This window comes from Anolis sagrei, chromosome 1 (genome assembly GCF_037176765.1).
Source record: "Anolis sagrei isolate rAnoSag1 chromosome 1, rAnoSag1.mat, whole genome shotgun sequence".
In the NCBI taxonomy this organism is placed as follows: domain Eukaryota; kingdom Metazoa; phylum Chordata; class Lepidosauria; order Squamata; family Dactyloidae; genus Anolis; species Anolis sagrei.
In genome coordinates this window covers 243,942,892-243,969,354 of record NC_090021.1, presented here as the reverse complement: position 1 = coordinate 243,969,354, position 26,463 = coordinate 243,942,892, and the positions used below count along the sequence as shown (strand labels likewise).

Genomic DNA, 26,463 nt, shown 5'->3' with positions numbered 1-26,463 from the left:
ATGCCTTCTATATGATCTGTCTCCTCCGGCCTGGCTGCCATGAGCGAAGTCTCTCTTGCGCCAAGAGCCCTCCCGAAGGAGCGATGCGGCATCTCCGTAACGCTCGGAGCTTCCGGGCCCAGCTCTCAGGCTATTCCCCATTCCCCATTGAAGGGGAGCCATTGGGAGGGGATGAGGCCGTGAAGCGAGCTGGGGAGGCGAAAGAGGAAGCGGGAAGCCCTCGTCCCTTGTCAGCGGCGGCGGCGGCGGCAACGGAGCCTTCCCCTGGCCCGCCTCCTCCCGTTGAATCTGCACCCAAAGCCCCAGGATCAGAGGCTGACGTCATCCTGCCCCTGAGCCTCCCTCGCTGATTGGCTGCGGGTGACGTCAGGGGCGCTTCTTTTTTTCTTTCTTTTTTTTCCACCGAGGCATGACCTCATCCTCAGTTCATTTTTAGTTCCAAAGGGCAACCTCCAGTCCTGCCTTCCTGGAGCCCTTCACAGCCTGGATCAGGCTGAGCTCCATTAAATCCCCCCTCCTCTCCTCTCCTCTCCTCTCCCCACCCCCGGCCTCCTGCTGTTGCTCGGTTCCACGGGAGGGAGGGAGAGAAGGAGAGAAGGAGAGAGAGAGGGGGGGTGCGCGCGCACCTACCCGCTCACTCCTCCCGGGCTGCCCACGCTCCTCGGCGGCGGCGGGGCTGGCACCATGCGCGCGTGCCAGGGAGGCTGCGCGCGCGTGCTTGCAGAGGGCTAGCAGCCCTTGCCTCCCCTCCAGAGCTCGCTCCCTGCCTCCCTCCCTCCCCCGCCCCTCTCTCCCCGATCCTCTCCTCTCCTCTCGCTCCTGGCGAATGCGCAGACCTTTGCAAGGCAGCCCGGGTGGCGCAGGCTTGCAGGAGGAAGTGCCAGGAGGGTAAGTAAGCATGCCCTTGCTTGGAGCGGGGCTGGCGGGGGGCACACACGCCAAGGGGAAGGCACTCCGGGCTCGCCGGAAACCTTGCGGTCGTTCCCTTTCAATGGTGCCTGGGGTTGGTCCACCTGCAGCCCTGAGAGAGAGGGCGCGGAGATGCTTTGGGAGGCATACCTTTCGGACTTGCCGCATCCAGACCCACCCGCTGCCGTGGGGATCCGCTGCTTTTGGAGCCCCCTTCGGGGCCTGCCTTCGTGTGTGTGTGTGTGTGCAAAACGGGATTAGGAAGAGAGATGGGCAAGCAAGGTCGGGGCTGGCCAGAGCCACCCGCCTCGCAAGGTCGGGCTCCCATGCCAGGGGAAGAGGGCGCGCGGGGATGGGCATGGGCATGGGGATGGGGATGGGCATGCCTCTGGGCACGGTGTCTGCGGAATCCGAGTATCCTGAACTCGCTCACGGGAGCGCATCGCTGTGGTGCAGAGCCGAGAGAGCCCTGCAGCCTGCCAATCGCATATTTATGACGTGTGTTTAAGTAACAGGAGGAGGATTAAACACGGGATGGAAGAGAAGGGAAGGAAGGGAGAAATCCGATTACCCCGAGGACGCAATGAAAGCCCAGGATGGAGGAGGAAAAGCTCGGGACGTCCGTCTTGCTGCGCATTGCAAGGCTGGATCCAGGCTGCCATAGACTGCTATTCAGACTGAAAAGGCATTATAGGACTCTGCTGATCTATGTATTGTCGAAAGCTTTCATGGCCGGAATCACTGGGTTGTTGTAGGTTTTTCGGGCTGTATGGCCATGTTCTAGAAGCACTCTCTCCTGACGTTTCGCCCATTTAAGGTGGAATCAGGTGTGTTATTGCCACAACCTTATTTTCCATCTTCATCGCTATGATACTTCCTCTTGTTGATGGGAAGCTTCCCACCGGAGTGGGAGGTGTTAGCTGGCCCTGGTTGTTTCTTGTCTGGAATTCTCCTGTTTTCTGAGTGTTGTTTTTTTTTATTTACTGTCCTGATTTTAGAGGGTTTTTTAAAATGCTAATCAAGGTGGCCAGTTGCAACACCCTGGACATTCTACAGATATATGAACCCCACTTAGTTTCCAACAGACCTCACAACCTCTGAGGATGGCTGCCATAGGTGCAGGCAAAACATCAGGAGAAAATGCTTCTAGAACATGGCCATACAACCTGAAAAACCTACAACAACTCATCTACTTATGAACACTGACCATACAATGCAGTTCCGAACAGGCATTCTATAGCAGTGTGAATCCTCCCCAAGCAGGGCATTGCCTTTGCTAGATTGAACGCCACACAGGCAAATCCCAGCTGCAGTGTTTTCCCAGGAAGAGGAGAATGTCCTCTCTCTATTCCTTTTGGAGGAGGAATTGGGTGTTCTTATTGGAAGGGTCTCACGAGTTTCCCCTTGGATTGACGGGCCAGTGTTCTTGTAGTTGTGTCTATTAAGGTTTACTGCTCAAGATCCTTTAGCAGGTTGGAAGGATCAGAGAAAAGCCAGTCTGCAGCTTTATCCCTCAGTAAATAAGAGGGAATTAAACACTCTTTTAATGAAAAGGCCCTCTAGCAGGTATGAATAAGAGCTCCTGCCAGGCAACCATATTGGAGTGGTGATTCAGCACTTGGGGTCTTTAAATGCCTGCCTGCCTGCCTGCCTGCCTGCAGGGACACCTATGCAGGAGAGCTGTGCAGTCCAGTCCCACCTACTAAGCAACCACACTGTTCTGCAGAGAGACTGGGATCATCCACTGCACCTCTCCAAAATGATAAAAGCACAGAGTAGAGAGGTGTATCTGTCTCCTGGTGGCATAGCTGTGATCCTAGTGGAAATAAACATGAGAAGTGATACAGGTGAGGATGGGGAAGATGCTGGATAGGCGTCCCCTTGTTAGAGGGAATGAGAATGTCTTCTTCTTGCAGGGCTTGTCAACAAGTTAAACATAATGTCATTCACCGGCTAAAAAAGACAATGGGATTTTGGCCTGCATCATAGGAGCATAGTGTCTAGATCCAGAGAAGTCATGCTGCCCCTCTATTCTGCCTTGGTTAGACCACATCTGGAATAGTGTGTCCAGTTCTGAGTTGAAGGGAGATGTTGACAAGCTGGAATTGTCCAGAATTGTCCAGAAGAGGAATTGTCCAGAAGAGGACGACTCAAATGATAAAGGGCCTGGAGAACAAGCCCTATGAGGAGCAGCTTAAAGAGTTGGGCATGTTTAGCCTGCAGAAGAGAAGGCTGAGAGGAGGCATGATGGCCATGTATGAGGGGGAGACATAGGGAGGAGGGAGCAAGCTTGTTTTCTGCTGCTCTGGAGACTGGGATGTGGAACAATGGCTTCAAACTACAGGAAAGGAGATTCCACCTGACCATTAAGAAAAACTTCCTGACCATGAGAACTGTTCAGCAATGGAACTCTCTGCCCTGGAGTGTAGTGGAGGCTTCTTCTTTGGAGGCTTTTAAACAGATGCTGGTTGGCTATCTGTTGGAGGTGCTTTGAATGCAATTTTCCTGCTTCTTGGCAGGGGGTTGGACTAAATTGCCCACAAGGTCTCTTCCAACTCTATGCTTCTATGATTCGTGGCTGGGCATAGGGATGTGACTGAGTGCAAGAAGAAGATCCAGACCTTCTTCTTTTATACAGTTTGTGCACCCATGGTGGCAACCTGTTTCTTAACATCTTTTAAATGTAAAGGGGTTTCTATCTATTTCTTGTATAGGAATCTTACCAATCCTAACTCAAAACCTCTGATTTGTAGTATTTCCTAGGTACAGGTAGAGCATCCCTTATTATGTGGAATACCAAAATTCTCCCAAATCCAAAATTGTGGGTGGCTGAGACTTTCATTTTCTGTTGGTTCAACATGTACACACAAAATGTGCATACACACAATTATTAAATGTGCTGTTTATAAAATTCCTGAAGAACTATGCATATAAAGCAGGCATGGGCAAACTTGGGCCCTCCAGGTGTTTTGGACTTCAACTCCCACAATTCCTAACAACCTCAGGCCCCTTCCTTTCCCCCCTCAGCCACTTAAACTGATATAAGTGTATATGAAACTAATGAATTCCATACTGAGGCTTGAGTGGTGTCTCCAAGATATCTCATTATATGTGTGTGTGTGTATGTGTGTATACACACACACACAAATGTCTATGTTCCACAATCTGAATAGATAAGGGATACTCAACCTGCACTGCTTAAGTAAGTAAACTGGTATTCCATGTTTGAACACCACATTGTAGTCCAGCAACAAATTAATTTCAAGATTTTCCAAGAATTTAGTCTTTAAAATATTTTTGCAAAACGTCATCTGCACTGTTTGCATCAAAATAGAGAAGTTGCAGGCAGAGTATGTGTAGGTGGTGGTGGTGGTGGGGGGGACCCTTGTGTAAACCAGGTTCAGTGACATAAAACTTGGCTGTAGTGTGGTTTCTTTGGCAAGATCTGTACAATGTATTTATTTAGTAATGTATCATGTCTGGAGAACTCAGAGTTGAGACATAAAATTGTGGGAAATTTTGAAGTCATGGGGGTAAAAACTATTTTTCTCAATGTGTTGTCAAAGGTTTTCATGGCCAGAATCACTGGGTTGCTGTGAGTTTTCCGGGCTGTATGGCCATGTTTCAGAAGCGTTCTCTCCTGACTTTTTGCCCACATCTGTGGCAGGCATCCTCAGAGGTTGTGAGGTTTGTTGGAAACTACGCAAGTGAGGTCTATATATCTGTGGAATATCCAGGGTGGGAGAAAGAACTCTTGTCTGCTTGAGGCAAGTGTGAATGTTGCAGTTGGTCACCTTGGTTAGCATAAATTTTTTTCTAAAATCAGGACAGTAACTAAAAAAGCAACACTCAGAATTCAATGCTAAGCAAGGTGGCCAATTGCAACATTCACACCTGCCTGAAGCAGACAAGAGTTCTTCCTTCCACCCTGGACTCTCAACTTATCTAGTTTCCAATAGACCTCACAACCTCTGAGGATGCCTGCCGTAGATGTGGATGAACTGTCAGGAGAGAATGCTTCTGGAACATGGCCATACAGGATAGAAAACTCACAGCAACCCAATTTTTTTCTCCACCGGAAACAGCAGATCTTGGGGTGTGTGTGTAAGATTAGCAATCTATACAAATTGGAAGTCATATTGTTACATCAGGAAAATAAAATATATTATCTGTAGCTTTATTTGGCACACTGTTAGCACAATTAGTATATCGAAAGCACAGTATTTCAAAAGAACACCTGACTTTCAGAAATATCAATTAAACAAAACCCAGTAAGAACAGAAGAAATTATCAATGTTAGTAAAATAAAGAAAAATATGTCTATTATTTTCTTAGTCCTCTGTAGTTTTCAGCATAAACAACTCACTCCCATAAAAAAGAAATGAGAAAAGAAGATCAGGAGCTGGAACTCCAATGATCTGATTCTGTACATCAGTGCTCAGACGACCTGATGTAGAGAAATTGCCATTTTCCCCAGTATGCGCAAATATTCATGCCCATTAGTATCACTTGTGTATTTCTTTCTTTGACACTAGCTTGCACATTGGTGTTGGTTTATGGATCACTATTTTAAGTAGTACTATTGGGCATAGACTTGTGCAAAAGCTTATGTGCAACGTCATTTTCAGAAATAATGTGGAGGAGGGGGTCATAAATGTACACAAAAATATCTTAAACATTTTATTAATCATTCTGAAAGACAATGTTCCATAATGCATTTATTTTAGTAGATTTTTGAAAAATGGAAATGAAATGAAGGACAATTTCATGCATGAAACTTAAATATGCCACTGAGCCTTTCTTACAGTTTGTATGCATATCTGGGAGTAAGAAAGGAAGTTATTCTGTCAACCAAATGTCTGTTTTTGTGTCTCTTGGTTTCACAGCCATATTTCACATACAGGAAATACAAAACGTCCTTCTAATGTTATAGATGAAAATGCCCTTTGTCTTGAATAAAGCCTAAGGGGTCTATGTATGAATGGTCATTATATCCAAGCTGGGAAGTGTGCTGAACTAGCAACAGTGTAAGTTTGATTAGTCAGCTGATTTGTTTAACATGTGAAATAATAGCTGAGTTTAATTCCAAACTGTGTGTGGGTGTGCATAGGGGGTCTGTGGGAAATGAAAGGATGTGGTTGAATGGATGAGAGACTCCTGACTGTATTGGACTTACAGCTCTCTGCATTGTGATGACCTTGAAAGCTGGCACATAAACATAATATTAAAATACTCATATAGTATGCTGAATCAGATACCAGGTTTACTCTGCCTGACAATTGCTCTCCACATCATGCAGATGTCTTTTCTAGCCCTATCTGGAAATCCCTGGCCTGCCTTGGTCGTTTCTCATCTACTGAGCAGGCTTTCACCTTGTGTCATTCTTTTAACAGTTTCAAAAGTGTATCTCTATAGATTTCCCCATCCCTTTGCTAATCTCTAAGATTATCTCTGTAGAAGACAAAATAAAATTCCTGGTAAATAAAGTAGTTAGCTGGCCATTCCAGGGTCTGGAGGGGCTATGGATTACAAAGAGTCACTCTGGCATCATGCTCCATGATGCCGAAGCTGTTCAAAAAGCGGTATAATCTCTGGATTCTAACTAACTAGCCTCATTAGAAGGCCAGGCAATCCGCATGCTTGTTGTATGCTACAGGCATGAACCATGTACCTACCAAAGGGGGATGTCATAAGAAGAAAACCCCCAGAGCCCCAGATAGCTAGTCCATATGATTTGCTGGTGAGGAAATAATGTTTGCATAGCTGTGCTGAATTTATTCCTAGTAGTCATATTGAATCAAAAAGAGACAAGGCTGGATAAACATAGTTGATGCCTTGAAGCAATTCCAAAAACAAGGTTTCCTTTGTGAGATCTTCTGTCAGAGATCTGGCTTTGTCTTACTGGTGGTGATGCTGCCAGGCAAAGAAGAGACATCCATGCTGCGGTCCCTTTTAATGCTGAGGGAGGGGATGATTCTGGACATTTCTATGACCTCCTGAGTACTGTGCCTCGAAAGCTGGAATCTCAGAGTCACAGAATCATGCTTGGACCATTGAGCCCAAGCCCCATTGTAATGCAGGATATCGGGCTAAATCATCCCCAGGTATCTGTTCTGCTTCTTCTTGAAGATGTCCAGAGAAGGAGAGCCCTACCACCTAGTTCCACTGCTGAATCACTTGTATTATCAACATGTCTCTTTTAATGTTCACACCTGATCCTTCTTTTTTGGGAAGCAAAAATAAGGCTGCCCCCTCTTCTCTGTGATAGATCTTGTAGTATTTAAAGCAGTGGCTCTCAACCTGAGGGTCCCCAGGTGCTTTGGCCCACAACTCCCAGAAATCCCAGCCAGTTTACTAGCTGTTAGGATTTCTGCGAGTTGAAGGCCAAAACATCTGGAGACCCACAGGTTGAGAACCACTGATCTATAAACTAGTGACCTAATAAATACATATATAAGATTTGACCTCTACTGAGCACCACATCTCTAAAATCCATTCTAATATTTTCCTGGTATTGGGTTAGGCTGGCTGGTTTGTAGTCTTGGATATTTTTTGGCCTTTTTAAAAGAGAGGGACAACATTTACCCTTCCCCAGTCCTTTGGCACCTAACACGCTCTCCAGAATTTCTCAAACATGATTGCAAAGGGTTCAGGGAGTACATCAACAAGTTCGTTTAGTACTTTTGGATGCAGTTTGTCTAGCCCTGCAGATCTGAACTCATTTAGCTTAGCTAGGTAATTCCTGAGTACCCCCTATAAATCCAGATTTGCAATCCAAATCCTTTGCCAGTATATCTGCTAATGAATAGAAGTATACATTTCTCTCTTTTGGAGGGGAGTGGGATGAAGCAAAGTAGATATTGCGTAGTTTTGACTTTTTATTGTGATCTGTTAGTATTTTGCTATCCTTATTGAACAGTATGTCCTTGATCACTGTCTTCCCTTAAATATATGGGGGGAGGGGTTCCTCTTTGGTTGACTACCCAGTCTCACTGCATTTTGAGCTTTAGCTTTCCTTACACTATTCATGTAAGCTTGGGCTACACCTTTGTACTCTTCCTTGGTGATTTCCCCTCCTTTCCAATCCATATTCTTTTCAGTTCCTTCTTGTGTTGCTGTGAAACCACACTGGAGTTTTCAGAAATTTCCCATTGTCTTCTTCCATGGGATTATTTGTGATTGTCTTTTTAGCAACTCCTTCAAGAACTTTCCTTTAGTATATCCAGGCATGGGATTCTGCTTAGTAATTCCCTAAATTTGTTAAAATCAGATTTTTTAAACATCCAAGGTCTGTGTTTGACAATTTGCCTCTTTGTCCTGACCAACAATTACAAATTCTCCCTAAAAGTACTGACTGCTGTGATTCCAGTGAACAGTTCCCCCCATTGGTTGCTAGACTGCGATTCCTAAGATTCCTCACAATGCATATGCTGACTTCAGTCTTAACGACATTTGGAGGATGGCATGTCAGTTACCTTTTGGTTTATCTTGAGCTTAATGAATACAGAATTACAAGAAACTTGAAGTTGTGCTTTTTTTTTTTTTACTACTGAACATATAAGTTCTAGTAAACAAACCTGAGCCATTGCAGTACTTTGCATCCTGATGACTTCAACTTTTTTAAAAGTTGTCATACTGAAGTTTGCCATGCCCCATTGCAAACTTCAGTATGTTTGCAATGTTTTATGTTTCAGTATGTTTGCATTGTTTTAAAGTCTCAATCCCCCACTGATTGAGACTTTAAAACAATGCTTACTTCTTCAGAGTCAAGGTACCACAAAGCATCTGTCTCAAGATCTACTCCAGTCTCTGCATTGTAACTTAAAAAGCACCCTTGGCTTGTTCTTCTGTACTTACCGTTCATTGATTCATGTTTCAATATGGTGCATCACAGTTTCATATAACGTATATAAAGAATTATATTAAGCTATAGTATGCCATATAGAAAAATGAGCCAATGAACGATGAGTATAGAATTGGGACCAGGAGGGCAAAGTGGTTTGAGCATTGAGTTATGTCTCTGAGGAATAGGGTTCAAATCCCTGCTCAGCCACAAAAATCTGCTGGATGACCTTGGGCAAGTCACACGCTCTTAGCTTCCGAAAAATCCATAGTACATTCATGTTAGGGTCACCATAAGTCAGAAATTACTTTTAGGGAAACAGTACAATGGCAACATATCTTGAGAACTGATCAAAAGTAAGTATATGTGTTTGAAATGTTAAGATGGATATGATATCTAGATTTTGCAAGCTCATGAGCCCCATGACTATGAGCCATTTGGCACAGGTACATATATACTGGTAATGTTTATTTCTTTAAATCTGGAGAAACTAGATGTACTAAGACTTTGTGTTGTAGTGGCATACTTGAATTCTCATTGAACATTTATGCTGATTTATGTGTTGTTGATCTATCCCTGGCATATTAGTGAAAACTGAAAGCAAGTGCACTTGAAAAGGGCTAATGTTTCTATAGGCAGCCTTTGGCAGTTTTCCTTTAGAAGCAAAGTGGTTTCTTATGGTAGTCTCAATGGACTGTTGATGGAATAAAGTGCCAGAGCCTTGCATCACTCCCCATCAAGCTGCAATGAGAAACTGCAAAGAAAATACAGTGAATTCAGTTCTGTGCAGGACTAAAAATATAAATCCAGACAAACACACGCACATGTTTTTGACACTTTAAAATAATATGCATGCCAATATATGTTTCAAACAAATAAACAACCTGTTAGGTATTTCTACACTTTTATCTAGGATAGGCAGCTGGTGTGATTTGGAAGCTTAACTAAGAAAAAAGGAAAACAAAGTTTGAACCCTGCTCAGCCATGGATAGGTACTGGGAGACTTTGGGCCAGTCATACCTTCTCAGTCCCAGAGGAAGGCAGAGACAAACTCTTCGGAACAAATCTTGCAAAAAAAAAAAATTCTCTGGTAAGGTTTCTTGAAGATACAACTATCTAAGGCAGGGGTGTCAAACCCATTTTCGTCAAGGGCTGCCGTCAAAGGGCTGTTGAATCCATGGATGGAAATCCATGGATACAGAGATCCAACAATATTTTTTTAACATAGTGGTCAGTGCTTTTTAGTTTTTACTCAATTGGGGTGCCCAAATGTTACTGAACATCATCTCCCATCAGTGTTAAAAGACATTTTAAAGTCAGGCATCATATCCATAAGCCTTGTATCATAATTCAAACCCCACTCTCCTGACTAAACAGAATGAACTGCAGCCTTCCAGATGTTACTGTATCACAACTCCCATCAGCTCTAGTAAGAATATATAATGATGAGAAATATAGGAATTGCAATCCAGCATCTGGAGGGCCACGTAAAATGACTTGGAGGGCCAGATTCAGCCCTTGGGCCTTGACTTTGACACATATAATCAAAGATCTTTACTACTTGTTGTAGTTTAAAAAACATTCTTGCTTAATGTTTTAGGGGTTCCCTAAAAAGAATGCTTGAAGAGTATACTAGCATTACTAATGCAGTAAATCAGTCTACAGGAAGCCAAAAGGTATGTTGGATATTGTCAGAGCACAAAGGGGTTAGTGGTAGTTGGAACATAGGTATGGATTCCAAAACAGCTGTGAAATGTATTAGATGACTACAGAGTAGCAGCTTAGCCAAATACAACTCACACATTTGTAAGGATAAGACAGAGACATGAGTCTTTTGGTGCAAGAGTAGAGTTAGCATTTTCAGGAAAATTTTGTAGATTAGTTGGGATCATATAAGTTGCTTTGAGTCCCCTTCAGGGTAGATCAAGTGGAGTATAAATATTATAATAATAATCATCATCATCATCTTCATCATCACGCTAAACTCCTCTGGGACTTCTGAATTCAGACAGACAGAGTTTTGGAGCACATTACTCCTGACCTCACAATCGTGTTAAAAAACAAAGTATAGATTGTTGATGTTGCAATCCCAGGTGAAAGCAGGATCGAAGAGAAACAACTGGAAAAGCTGACACGATATGAGGATTTAAAGATCAAACTGCAAAGACTGGCACAAGCCAGTAAAGGTGGTCCCAGTGGTGATCGGCACATTGAGTGCAGTGCCTAAGGACCTTGGCCTGCACTTAAACACAATCGGCGCTGACAAAATTACCATCTGCCAGCTGCAGAAGGCCACCTTAATGGGATCTGCACACATTATTCGCCAATACATCACACAGTCCTACATACTTGGGAAGTGTCCGACGTGTGATCCAATACAACAGCCAGCAGAATGATCTTGTCTGCTGTGAACTCATCTTGTTGTGTTTCAAATAATAATAATAATAATAATCGATTAGGTATTTGTTGTCACTGTGTGCCTTTATGTCATATCTGATTTATAGTGATCTTAATAACTAGGTTTTCTGAGGCTAAGAGTATGTGACTTGCCCAAGATCACCTAGTTGGTTTTCATTGCTGAGTGTGGATTCAGACCGTGTCCAATGCTCAAACCGCTATGCCATGCTGGGTCCACCTGTATTTTTAATTTACACTGGGTAGAATAAAATTCTTATAAATCTTGGCCTAATAAACTAGAACAAGATTTGTTTTAGTGTCAATAGCTTGCTCCCATTTTGTATTTCCATTTGCAAGAGTGAGTAAATAGCTCAAAAAGGGAATGAACTGTGGACTGTCTTAAACTGAATGCACATAAGTGTTTTAATTGCTGTTTTAATTGTGATATTTTACTTGTATATTGCTGGCATCTAATGGTTGCCTTTTGTAAGCTGCCGAGTCTCCTTCCAGGGGTGAGAAGGACGGGATATAAATACTTGAGGTAAATAAATAAATGTGTAAGATGTCTGAAACTACAATTGTAATTACATATGCCATGACATGTCAGGTTTCATTTTTTTATCGTGTCAGAAGCAACATGAGAAACTGCAAGTTGCTTCTGGTCTGAGATAATTGGCTGTCTACAGAGACGTTGCCCAGGGGATGCCTGGATATGTTACCATCCTGTGAGAGGCTTTTTCATACCCTCACATGGGAAGCTGGAGCTGACAGGCAGAAGCTCACCCCATCTCGTGGATTTGAACCGCTGACCTTCAGCAGTTCAGCCAGCACAAGGGTTTAACCCATTGTGCCATTGCGACTCCTATTGCCAGGTTTCATAAACCAACTTTATCCTTTTTTGTGAAGAGAAAAGTGGGAATGGATTGGGCTGTATCTGTATGCGTCAATAATGGTTTATTCACAGCTTCTGAACTACTGAGTTGTATTTTATTTTTTATTTCTGGTTGTTGGCTTATGGAGAGAAACTTGGATAGTCATCTGTTTTGCTGACAGCCTTCTTCTGAGTTTGGCTGGCTTCTTGCTGAGCTAATTTGATATACCAAGCTGCTCAGTAGGCATGGTTCATAAAAGGTGCCAGTATTGGAAGCTCCTGCCAGTCAACCAAAACCAGGGAAAGAATTACTCAAAATAAGATAACACTACCGCTTCAGATCACTGCCTATTTGATTAAATAACAAACATAATTCAGAAAAAAATATTGGAGGGGGGGGGGGCAGGGCCTGAAACTCAATGAATCGTCCAGGCATGGTTCCCATTGTTAGTTTCTGGGTCAGTCAAATTAAAAGCATTACCTTTATCTTAAATTGAAAGTTTTCTTTGATATCAGTAAAGTTGGGTTCAGAGTATTTTGTACTCTAGCCAGTCCACGTTGACTCATACAGTATCTCTGGAATGAAATCAGGAGAGAGAGAGAAATAAAATCAAGGTTTCTGTTTATCTGTGTGTTTTGCTTCTTATCAGTCATATCGTGATTCTAGTGAAATGCTGAAACTACATGAGGTCAGCAGAAAGCAGAGGAAAAGCATTAAAGTACTGTAGTGCATCACTGAATCACTTTAGATTCAAATAAATTAAATTATTGTGTATAAAAAGTGGCAATTGAAACTAATATACACCTTCAAATGAACACATATCTGTTTCAAAATATGTAGGAATGGTAAGAGCATAATTAGACATCCAATTCATGTAATGTAATGGTTAACATGATAAGCTCCTTTCCTTTCTGTAGACAAATACTGTGTTAATAGGATTGTCTTGTGCCGATAGCAAATTTATTATTATTTTGATCCCACTGTTCTTGCTCGTAACTCAGGGCACAAAAGAGTTTTTCCTCCCCGCTCTTCCTGGAGTTCCTGGTTTCAAGAGTCCAACGTAACCCACTGTATATTTGAATTTGTATCTTTCTGATTCTAGGGTGACATTTTAGCTATTGTACTTGTTTCCACATACATGGTAGCACCCAAGCAGTCAGGGCTGGAAAATCTGAAATACCCAGGTTCTTCAAAATTGTGTTTCTCATGTCTGGAAATATGACAGGTCTGTGCAAAGTGGCTCCTAAAACTTTGGCAACAAAGAAAACGGCTCAGTGTGAAAACTCTTATTAAGCACAACTTAGGGGAAAGTGGCTGTATCTTAATGTTCCTTTTCCTACTTGTTCTAGAGAGAACATACTCTTCTGCAGTGCTTTTTGAAACATGTTTTTTAAAGTATTCATTTGACAGAGAGCTAAATTCACAAAAAGGTGTTAAGGTGAATCAATACTGTGGTGTGTTTCCAAAATTCAGTGAGTCATGATTTATTTATTTTTTTGCTTTTACATTTGTAGAGGATGTACTTCCGTCACTGAGTCTTGTGCTAAACTTAAATTTAGACTTATAGTCAATGAAATGATAGTTGTGATGGTTATGCAACAACTATGGTGATTTGGATACATTAAATACTTTGGACTGTTTTCATTTTCACTGCTTCAAAGCAGATCTGTGTACTCTCTGTTTGTACATAGGCTTATCCATGGGACTTCTTTTGGCCTATTCATTTCAGTAGGATTTTTAAAATATATATCAGCTACAACTTTATTTTTCCAGCATCCTAATTTTGGCATGGTTGGTTGAACAAATGAGAAAGAAAGGGGGAGATATCCATCTTTTCCATTTCCACTGGTTACCTAACAGAGCAGTTTCCCTAACCTTTTTCCCTATCATGTAATAGAGCACTACTAGAACTGGAGTTGTCGATATTAAAAATGTGGTTTTGTCCTGTCCCCATCCCTTTAGCATTGGCATGGAAATCTGGTTTGGAGCCTGCTGTCATTACCTGAAGCCTGCCTAAATGCACTAAAGGCAAAAGATGTTTAGATGGATCTGTAATTGGTTAAGTGAACGAACCCAATGCTTCCTCTTCATTCTGGAAAGAAGTGATGAGTTGAGTGCTACAAGGTTCCGTCCTAAGCTTGGTTCTGTTCACCATCTTTATTAATGGCAGATGAAGGGTTAAAAGGCATGATCATTCAAGTTTGTAGACGACACCAAATTGGGAGGGATAGCCAATACTTCAGAAGACAGAATCAGAACTCAAAATGGTTTTAACAGATTAGAGAAATGGGCCAAAACTAACAAAATGAAATTCAACAGAGACAAATGCAAGATACTACACTGAGCCAGAAAAAAATGAAATGTAAAAAATACAGAATGGGGGATGATGCCTGACACGACAGCAGTACATGTGAAAAGGTCTTGGAGTCCTCATGGACAACAAGTTAAACATGAGCCAACAGTGTCATGTGGCAGCTTAAAAAGCCAGTGGGATTTTGATCTGCATAAGTAGGAGCATAGTGTTTAGATCCAGGGAAGTCATGATACCCCTCTATTCTGCCTTAGTCAGACCACACCTGGAATACTGTGTCTAATTCTGGGCACCGCAATTGAAGGAAGATGTTGACAAGCTGGAAGGTGTCCAGAGGAGGGTGACTAAAATCATCAAGGGTCTGGATAACAAGTCCTATGAGGAGTGGCTTGTTTATCTGTTTATCCTTCAGAAGAGAAGGCTGAGAGGAGACATGATGGCCATGTATAAATTTGTGAGGGGAAGTCAGAGAGAGGAGGGAGCAAGCTTGTTTTCTACTGCTCTGGAGACTAGGATTTGGAACAATGGCTTCAAACTACAGGAAAGGAGATTCCACCTGAACATTAGGAAGAACTTCCTCATGGTGAAAGCTGTGGAACTCTCTGCCCCAGAGTGTGGTGGAGGCTCCTTCTTTGGAAACTTTTAAACAGAGGCTGGATGGCCATCTGTTGGGGGTGTTTTGAATGTGATTTTCCTCCTTCTTGGCAGGAGGTTGGACTGGATGACCCACAAGGTCTCTTCCAACTCTGTGATTCTATGATTCTACATCCTGTCTGATCATGGAAGCTAAATAGTATCAGCCCTGGTTAGTAATGGAACGAACAGCACTGCTATAGGCTATATTCAGAGAAAGAAAGTGGCAAAACCACCTCTTGAGTATTCGTTGTCTAAGAAAACCCTATAAAATTCAGGGGGCCACAGGCAACATAAAGTCTGGGACTGCCACAAATAATACACTGAATTAGGAGCTGAACCAGATCTTTATTTTGGGTGTGCCTGTACACTATGTTTTCAGACCTGTGCATATTATAACTGGGGTGGAAATGATACAGCCCTCCAGATGTTGTTGGAATGGAGTTTTTAGCATTCTCCACCATGGGCTATGATGGCTAAGGTTGCCAGGATTTGCAGCCCAACAGAATTAGAGGACCTGCAAATTCCATCTATGTTTCTTTACTTAAAGATCTTAGTTGTATACTTTAAAAGTGTAAGTGTGAAATGTCTTTTCCAAAGTAAGGAAGGCCACCCGGCAAGAACAGGAAGAAATAATTTTGTCAAAATGATGTATGTCCAGAAATGTGCAGAGCTGTGGAATTATTTTCGATAATACAGACTGGCACCGTCTGCCCTTCTTTTTCAGGCCAGAATGGATAATGAGCTGACCCATTTTGCCAGCTGCTATATTCATGGTCTCACTGGAAGTTGTCAGTGTTGGAATGTTTTATCCTAGTTCTGTAAACTGAAAGGGAAAATGATATTTTTTATTGAGGAAGAAAAAAACTAATTTTTCATCAATATCTGCTTCCTTTGATAGAAAGATGGAAGAAGGAGATGCTTGATTTCTCACTCCTATTTGTAAGTCAAATTGAAACTGAAGCCTCAGAGACATAATCTTGTTGACGGTTTCCCCCCTCTCTTTGCCAGAAGTTCCTTCTACTATGTGCCTTATACAGAAGTAGGGTATATAAGCAGGACTTTCTCAAATTTCCAGATAGTTTCATGATTGTGAAGCTCTGTGGAGGGAACACATAAAAATAAATGCAGTTCCTAGTCTTAGCTGGAGTACACCCATCACAATCAATGGAAGCTTGTTAAACCAACAATCATATAAATCCCATTCATTTAGGATAGTGGTTCCCAATCTTCTTCTTTTTTTTTACCAGGGACCACTTGACAAGGGACCACTTTGACCAGGGACCACTCTCCAACATTAGTTCCAAAAGGGCTATGAATCAATTTTTGGTCAACTTTAGATTTGGTTTGGGATGCTGATTGAGAAAATTGCATTGCATAGACCATATAATTTCTAGTTTCTGGTACAGAATATATGCTATGGTGAGTGACAGGGAAGGAGTGGCAGGCAGCGCGAAAGGAGCAGAAATAAAATAACTAAAATTTTCATCCTCGCAGCCCACTGGTGTTCCGCGGCCCACAGGTTAAAAACAACTGATTTAGGAGGTCTACTCTTCTTAAGACTAATGATTGGATATAGCTAATGTTAGTATAAATCATATTGATTTTTGTGGTCTACTCAAGACTAACAAATGCATTTTCAAATGCACAGAACTACTGTATTTTCTCGAGTCTAATGCGCACTTTGATTTTCAAAACCCTGAAACCAAAAAAGTATTTGCTGACCAACGTAATTTGCAGCGACAAAAGGTGCACTCTTCGTAATATGGCCATTACAGAAGGGCCCTTAGATAACAATACAATTATTGCTGAACATTGACTGTGTTGGTTGGGAGTCATGGAACATGTAGTCAAAACATGGACACGCTTGGGGGAATCCATACTAGTTTGTCTCCCAGAGCAATTTACAGATATGTCAAATGAGACCCATAGCATATTTTCTCTCCCTAAATGAACATAAATTTAAGAGTCAGAGCAGTCATATTTTCAGTTCATTGCCCAAAGCCTTCTGCTAGTTGTGTTGAAAGCCTTGTGGAGGCAGGTAGTGTTAATGCAATAGGCCTACTGGAAGTCTGTTTCTCCAATCAGTTCATGGAGAAAGTGCAATGTGAAACAATGATGTGTTGTTGAAGGTTTTTATGGCTGTAATCACTGGATTGCTGTGAATGTTCCGAGCTGTATGGCCATGTTCCACATCTATGGCAGGCATCCTCAGATCTTTTGAGGTCCTTTGGAAACTAGGCAAGTGAGGTTTATATATCTTAGAGGTCCAGGGTGGGAGAAATAACTCTTGTCTGTTTGAGGCAAGTGTGAGGCAAGTGGCAATTGGCCACCTTGATTAGCATTGAATAGCTTTGCACCTTCAAAGCCTGATTGCTTACTGCCAGAGGATCCTTTTTTGGGTGGTGTTAGCTGTTGGGGGGATGCAACAAAGGCAGCAATCAGCCAAGCTGCAAGGCTATTCAATGCTAAGGTGACCAAATGCAACATTCACACTTGCCTCAAATAGACAAGAGTTCTTTCTACTGGACCTTCCACAGATATCTAAACCTCACTTGCTTAGTTTCCAACAGACCTCACAACCTCTGAGGATGCCTGCCATAGATGTGGGGAGAGAATGCTTCAGGAACATGGTCACACAGCCCAGAAAACTCATGGCAACCCAGTGAAACAATGGTGTTTCATAAGGAAACTGAATTCTTAATTGTTTCTTTCAGGCAAAGAGGTTCTGTAATAAGTGACACTAGCAATTTCTTCATAGCTTGTGCAGGGGATGGAAGGTGGTAGCTGTATGTATTAATTGTGAGAAAGCCATTGCTATGTTGGGACTGTGGGAGCCCTGTCCTGGCAGAACGGTTTGTTAGCAGTCATGATGCTTGGTCAGTTTGTTGTGCCACTGATACAGCAACATAGGTTATCAATCTTGCACTTTTCCGGATGGACGAATACATACTTAGCACTTTTGTTAATTGTGGCATGCCATATTGCATATGTGTTCACATGTCAAGCCAATTAACTATGATAAAATACACAACAATTCATGTGACAGTTGGGATTTCTTCAAAATTCAGTATGGGAAAGTAGTCTGATGTGGAACCATATGGGTGTCGAATTTGATGGACTGTATCCTTCTGTTATATAATTTTGTTGAGATTTCTTCACAAGAGCATGGTTGAGCATCTTCTGAATAGTAGTGATTGTTCCTCTTGAAAACATTTAAAATACATCCCATGGTTTCGGGTTATGGTTTTTCTATGATGAGCATTTTGGGGCTTCAAGAAACGTTGATTAGGTAAATCTTCTCTGCAATCTAAAGCAGTTATAGTTTTAAAATAGGTTTAGATCTTCATCAGTAATAAGTCATGAGGATGTAATGAGAAGTCATAAAGATGTAATGGGCATCAGTGGTCTTTGGACTCTCAAAAACAGCAGGCTAGGAAGAGATGTTATTGTGAGAAACAAGCAAGCAGCAAACACTAGGAGGTAGTGGTAAATCCCTTTACACATGGTCTGAGGCATCATACACTACTTGCACAGGTGGAAGTCTCCAGGTAGGGTGTTACATTCAGTTTATCTTTAATCCTTGATTGTAGAGGATTTAGAATTGTGCCAAATGAGGAAATAACTACATCCCTCTGTCTTAGGAGGGAGAATCACCTAAACAGGCCTGTAAATTTAGAACAATAGAAAATAAATAAGGGGCCTAAATCATATTTGTTGCTTTCTTAATTATTGAGTTGTTAACCTGTGTGTGTGTGTGTGTGTGTATTCCAGACCATAGTGTGCCTAAGGAGCTAACTCATGACAATTGCTCTCCTTGCAAAGATCTCAAGCTAAATATGCTCTGTTTTAAATATTTCCTTTTATATAGCTATATTTCCTTTTGTACAGTCATCTATCAGACAAATCATTGCACTTACAAAACATATGCAGTCCGGCATAGTGTTACATAAAATGTGTTCTCCTAACTGTTAAACATAAAACTGAAAAGAGGCATAGTTTTAGAATATTTCTTTTTTATTTTATTTTATTTTTTATTATATATGTTTATTTTAATACATACACAACATTTATAGTTCCCACCATCATGAGGATTGTTTTCTTTTACATATTAATCCTTTTTGAGGTTAATTTTATAAATTAACATACTATATAACATTTGTATCCTATCTTTCTTTCTTTCTTTTTCTTAAATATTTTAAATATTTTTAAATTAATTTTTTGACATAATCTCATATATAATCAGAAAATACACATTCAGAAATACTGGAACATGTCTAGATCTGTATGTAGACAGCAACTTGCAGAAATATTTAATGACTGAAAGTATGACCGAATACACTACTATATCTGTATTAAAAGCTCGTAAGATTACCAGAAGCCATGATGAACGTGGCATTTTGAAACCTAAAGGCATGAGATTCTGTGGACTGCACCCTGCCTCATCTGATGCCTGAATATTAATTTCATGTACATGTGAATGTTAGATTTATATACAGTAGGCATGATTGAAGACAGAGTTGTAGAGAATGAAGTCCGAGGGAAACAAAAAATGAGTTAAAGCTTTAAATGCATTTAATTTCTGCCTGAACTCTTTATTTACATTGTATTGCTTTATATGCCTAAAATTCAGAATAACACTCCATAATCTTGTGACACTATAGTTCATGAAAGTTCATGCTGTAATAAGTTTGTTAAAACTTTCAGATGCCATAGGACTCTTGGTTGGTTTTGCTCTAACAGACTAATACACCTAAACCTTTCAAAATAGGATCACTGGGGATTAAAAAATCACAACTATCAATTGCGTATGTATATAGCTTCCAGGTCTACTCAGATTTCTTGATTTTAGGGCACTGCCTAAAAAGGCTGGGCAGATTTTGGGACCCAGCTTAGATTGGGGTAATTAGTCCAGGTTGAAGAACTTTATTCCATATGAATTTAGGATGTGTGTGTGAGGGGGGGGGGGGAGAAGTTTTATGTGGCTTAAGGTAGTGCTACTTAAAGTGGTGGTGGTTGGACCAACCTATCACTCTTGCTCCCAGAAGAGTTCTCCAGAAAGAAGCAAGTTGCAGTCAGTGGGCACAAATCTGGCACCAGTCTCTGACATATTGGAATTGGGGGGGAGGGGGGGAGGAAATCCACCTCTTACATCTGACAGCTTAAGAAATATTGTTTTAATGGGTAACAGTTATGCTAAGCATAGGTAGCATAAGCTTGCCCACTACCCCAACTTGGGTGCTGAGTAAAAGTTATATTCTACATGAGAAAATATAAAGTCTGTGTCAATTATACAGTCATCAGTCATGGTTGTTGTGCATACATTGTTGCTTTTTGTAATTGTGGGCCATGGTAGTACAGCAGGTTAAACCACTGAGCTACTGAGCTTGCTGACCGGAAGATCGGTGGTTTGAATCCGCAGACAGGGCTAGCTCCCATTGTTAGCCCCAGCTTTTGCAAACCTAGCAGTTTGAAAACATGCAAGTGTGAGTAGATCAATAGGTAGTGTCCCGGTGGGAAGGTAATGGTACTGCATGCAGTCATGCTGACCACATGACCTAGGAGGTGTCTATGGACAACACTGGCTCTTCGGCTTAGAAATGGAGATGAGCATCACTCCCCAGAGTTGAATAGACTAGACTTCATGTTTTTGAACATTGGTTTTGTCATTAAATGGAAGGAGCAGAACAAGACGGTAAGAATAAGTATTGTGGGGAGAGGGAGAAAGAAATAAAAGGGAGTGAAATTCCAACAAAGAGAGTAGATAAAGACCACTCTTTGAAGCTGACTACATAAATGAGGCTTGTCTCACCAGTCTAAAGTGATGTCACCTTAACAGGGCTGCCATCTCTAATGGAGACATCGTCCCCTGTACCAAGCAAACATTCAGTTTGTGGAAAGCCCAAGCCAAGAGGAGACTTGAGAATCAGGTTGTACCTGCATGACGATAGTGAGAATCCCAGTTTAATGTCTGCATGCGCTCTGAAGTACAGTTGTTGCCTGGCATCCCTCGCAGTTGCTGTGGAAACATGTGGCAATGTTGTTAATAAGACTAATGTCCTTGATTGCTGCTAGTGCAAAAATACGAATAATTCAGTAATGGCCCTGTGATTTTGGGATTCCTCATATGGCACAGAGTGGGTGGTAAGAATACCGCTTGCTAAGCACTTAAGCACTTGAAAGAAGGAGAAGAAGGGGTGGATGGAGGGATTTCAGCTGCAGTGCCAGAATTTACATCTTAATAAGAGTGTACATAGCTGCATAGCTTAAGCCATCCTGCCAGCATTTCAGGTTCTAAGCTGACAGTTGCTTGCTCTGGTAATCCTTCCTGGAGATAATAAACTGCCATTCCTGAAGGCTGAACCAAGAATTACTTTCTGTCAACTCCTGTCCTGATCTATTTTATTCTTCAGGAGGCTTGCCATCACTGCTGTGATTTTACCCTTTAATTGCTGTACCAGGACACCATGCTTTTTTTAAAAAAACACACACACAAACAGATGCACACAATGGAAAGACTGTATACAAACTGTGGTTATATAATAGGGTTGGAAAGCATGGAGCCCCTATATTTATTTTATTTTATTTCCAGCATTTCTATCCCGTCCTTCTCAGAATATTAATTAAAACAATTAAAAATATTACTGTCAGCCATATAACCATTCCAGTGCTGTTGGATTGCAACTCCCATCATCCATAAGTTGCACAGTCAATGATTAGGAATACAGGGATAACATTTGGGCATCTGCATGATCCCCATCTTTTTATAGAAGAAGATTCTGTAGGGCTGGGCAAAATGTGTCCTGTGGAACTAATTGCCATTTCTGAGGCTTTTGTGTTCTCCCACATCTGTACGTATGTTTCTCTCACTTACAGCCTTCCTTAGTCAGTCTTATCCTAAGAAGAGGCACCTTAAAAATACAGAACACGAATCAGGATTTCAGGGCAGTCCTTTGATGCTCACTGGATGGTCAGTCCCATCCCCCAGCCCTTGACAGCTGCCCATCCCTACTCTAGGCCAATTCAGCTGGAAACTCTTGGGCCAAATCTGACCCCTGAGTGGCCAGGCAAAAAGTAAAAGGAATATGTAGTAAATACAGAATCCACTTGTACTCTCTCTCATGTGTTGAAAGAACCTGTGAAGGATAGTAAGGGGATACCTAGTGTTGTTATCACCAACCACACATGCAGTGACTGACTAAAGATAACCAAGAACCTACTTAAGGAATAGCTGTTGCCTATCTTTGGTGCAACACTGGTCATAGGTCAGCCATACAGGTACTGAGGGGGTAAACACACCAAAAGCACAGCTAAGGCATCCCAAATGGATTACTCAGGCAAAGTAACATCAGCTTGAAGAGTATGAGATATTCTCGGCCTACTATTATTTTATTTATTTATTTACAATATTTCTATCCCGCCTTTCTCAAGCCCGAAGGCGACTCAAGGCAAAGGCAACTCAAGTAAAACAACTACTAGAATCAGAGAACCATAGAGTGAGAAGAGGCTTCATGGACCGTTAGGTCCATCTTACTTCTCAGTACAGAACCTCCATCTGAAGCATTTCCAGCAGGTAGTTGCCCAAATTCTTTTTGAAGTTGTCTGAAGTGAAGACCCAGCACCTTTCTAGGTGATTGGTTCCATTGCTGAACCACTCCTACTTCAAGATGTCCTTAAGTCAAAATCTACTCTCTTGTAGCTTCAAACCATTGGACCTGATCTTACTTTCTGGGGCAGCAAAAAACAGATCTCTCCCCTCCTCCCTTTGATAGCCCATAATGTATTGAAAGTTTGTTGCCACGTCCCCTCCCCCACAGTATCCTCCAATGCAAACTTTGTATCAGTATTATAGATCTCCAAAGAACATACTACTTTGTTTTTCCCCAAGTTGTTTACTTACTTAGGCGATCCCTCGTTGGACGAGTAAGATGGTCTTCCATTATGGGTTTCCTTGTGGATCCGCATGTGGCTGTGGAGCCCTATTCTTGCTCTGCATCTTCTTCCGCAGTGTGGGCATTGATTTCCAGGTGGAAGGCGGTCCCGGTCAGGGTTGGCTTGACGCGCCTTCAAGTTGTTTAATCCTATGACTAAAACAAATAAACAAATCCTTTCTTGTCCCATGCTACATTTTTCCCAAAGCACCAAATTTTAGGGCTTCAGTAAAGCAACTACAAATCAATTCTGTACATGGATTGCTTTAGTAGTGTCTAATTTGGCCCACCTGTTTACTAAAATTGTCATGCATTATTGAATAGCACTTATTTAAATGAGAAGACCACTTTAAGGAGAAAAGTGTGTTCTGGTACCACCAGTATTGACTTCAGTCATCAGAGATTATCAGGCTCTTGGTAATATGTCTTTACAGCAAGCAACTGTGCAACAGCTACAAGGATTATTGCTGGTTGAAATATTGGAATTCAAATGATAGGGATGTGCTTTGCTATGCACGTAAGGTTTTCCAGATTTACCCCTTGGCATCTCTTGGCAGAAATGATTGTGAATCATTGGTATTCAAGCGTAGATCAGATGGACAAATAGGGTTCATAGAGAAACACTAGTCTGACACAACGTGAAGCAAACTTCATGTGCATATGTTCCTTTAAACGTCAACTAGCAATCTCCCAAACCTACAAGAAACACTGCCTGAATATCAAGCAAAAAGTGTGTGCTAGAAACAATATCATATGTAAGCTGACTGGCACAACCTGGGAATCACAACCAGATACAGTGAAGACATCTGCCCTTGCGCTTTGATACTCTGCTGCTGAGTATGCATGCCCAGTGTGGAACACATCTCACCATGCTAAAACAGTGGATGTAACTCTTAATGAGACATGCCTCATTACCACGGGGCATCTGTGCCCTACACCACTGGGGAAATTACACTGTTTAGCTGGTATTGTACCACCTGACATCTGCCGGGAAGTAGCAACCAATAGTGAAAGGACCAAGGCCCATCCCCTGTTTGGATATCAGCCAGCATGCCAACGACTTAAATCAAGAAATAGTTTTCTAAGATCTACAGAGACACTCTCTGGAACACCTCAGCAAGCGAGAGTCCAAAAGTGGCAGGCTAAAACCCAGAACCTCAATCAATGGCTGATACCAAATGAGAGGCTCCCTCCTGGGCACACAGAAAACTGGGCGACCTGGAAGGTGCTAAACAGACTGCACTCTGGCACCATGAGATGCTGAGCCAACCTTAAGAAATGGGGCTACAAAGTAGAATCCTCAACATGCGAGTGCAGAGAAGAGCAAACCACAGACCACCTACTACAATGCAATCTGAGCCCTGCCATATGCACAATGGAGGACCTTCTTATAGCAACACCAGAGGCACTCCAAGTGGCCAGCTACTGGTCAAAGGACATTTAATAGAATGCCAAGTTTGCAAATTTGTATTTTTTTTTTCTTTTAATACAACTGTTTGATCGCTCCTGACACGATAAATGCATAAGTCTCCCAAACATTATCTTGTTTTTTTAAACACTATAGGTCACCTTGGAGAAGGTGGGATGCAAATTGAATAAATAAAAAATAAATAAAGCTGAAGTATAGTTTTAATTCTCATGGGAATATGAGACCAGAAATAACTCCCCCTCAATGTATATGTGTGTGTCTATGTTTTAAAAACAATTTGGAATGGAAAAGATAAGTGAGGAGAGGGTTCTTCAACCCTTTCCAATTGCCAATGCTGAGTATCAAATTGCTCCTCACACCCAATTTTTAGGGAATTTCCAGGACTCAGATTAGGCCCTTCTGCTATCCTATCTAATTGCAACCTGATACAAGCGAGTCAAAATTAGAAAACAACACTTCCTTCTACTTTATAAAATCTTTAAAAGTGTAAAGATGCAACAAGTCTGTACCTGCTCCTGTCCACTTACATGAGAATTACTACATAATATTTTTACCTTCCCAAACCCCTGCCCTGATGAAGAAGATTTAGCTCCTTTCAGTTTGTTTTTATGGGGAGTTAGTGAGAATGTTACCCTATTTCTTCCCTCAGATAGAAAAAGCTGAGGTATATATCATGCAGGAGGAGAACATAAAGATTCCTCAGACATTATTCTACATACGGTAAGATCTGGCGTGGATTCTCTTTCTAGAGAGATCCCGCATGGAATTGGTAACCCACAGCAACGGATGTTGATAGCAGCCGCATAGCTTTGGACAGGTGATAATGAGTTTCCACCTTCTGAGAGTTTAATTCTGCTTGGCATGGTCCTGTCTACCATCTCCCTCCCTCCCCCAGTTCACCATGGGAGCTCCATGTTGTCCTCAGATGGCCTGTAGTTGCCCTAATAGCTATGCTAAGCTGCCCCAAGCTTGTCCTGGCGGTGGCATGGCATCTTCTCCATTCTCATTCAGGTTAACCCCTTGCTTATCTCCTCATTACAGCCATTCAAGAGAGAGGTGGAGTTAACGGATTATGATACTCTTCTACAGAGGCACTCAAGCAGATTATGCTGGCTTTGATAAATTGATTTTAAAAAGAGAGGAAACTTCGTTCCTGAAACCTAGTGTAGGTTCCTTTCCTATTCTTTGAAACAGTGTTTCTCAACCTTCCTAATGCCGCAACCTCTTAATACAGTTCCTCATGTTGTGGTGACCCCAACCATAAAATTATTTTCATTGCTACTTCATAACTGTGATTTTGCTACTGTTATGAATCATAATGTAAATATCTGATAGGCAAGATGTATTTTTATTCACTGGACCAAATTTGGCGCAAATACCCAATACACCCAAATCTGAATACTGCTGGGGTTGGGAGAGGATAGATTTGGGAGTTGTAGTTGCTGGGATTTATAGTTCACCTACAATCAAAGAGCATTCTGAACTCCCATCAATGATGGAATTGAGCCAACCTGGCACACAGAACTCCCATGACCGACAGAAAATACTGGAAGGTTTGGTGGGCACTGACCTTGAGTTTTGGAGTTGTAGTTCACCTACATCCAGAGTGCACTGTGAACTCAAATGATGATGTATCTGTACCAAACTTGACACAAATATTCAATATGCCCAAATGTGAACACTGGTGGAGGTTGGGGAAAATAGACTTGATATTTGGGAGTTGTAGTTGCTGGGATTTATAGGTCACCTAAAATCAAAGAGCATTCTGAACCCCACCAATGATAAAATTAAGCCAAACTTCCCACACAAAACCATTACTAACAGAAATTGACAACTCCTCTGACACCCCCTTATGACCTCCCCAGAGGTCCTGACCCCCAGGTTGAGAAACACTGCTTTAGGAGTTAACATCTGGCTGTCAGTAAACTGAAATAATCTTTAATTTTATCTTATGCTCTTAATGTACCCAGGTCCCTTTCATACCACACAGTTGTAGCACTGTGATTCCACTTTAAATGATTTAATCCCATCCTCGGTTTTGCAGTTTAGGGAAGGGTACATTGAAATCCCAGCAAGAGAGCTCTACTTTATCTTCAAGCCCAAAACCCAGGATTTCATAAAATGTAGTCAGTGGGATC

At 41.8% G+C, this 26,463-nt stretch overlaps 1 protein-coding gene across 2 annotated transcripts in view; it reads left to right on the top strand.

The window, feature by feature from the left end:
• Nucleotides 1-800: 800 nt before the first annotated feature.
• DUSP8 (dual specificity phosphatase 8) overlaps nt 801-26,463 on the top strand; it is a 114,699-nt gene continuing 89,036 nt past the window's right edge. For both annotated transcript variants that reach the window (XM_060768776.2, XM_060768768.2), the window contains exon 1: nt 801-888. The gene's annotated coding sequence lies outside the window, so the exon portion shown is untranslated. The remainder of the gene's footprint in view (nt 889-26,463) is intronic.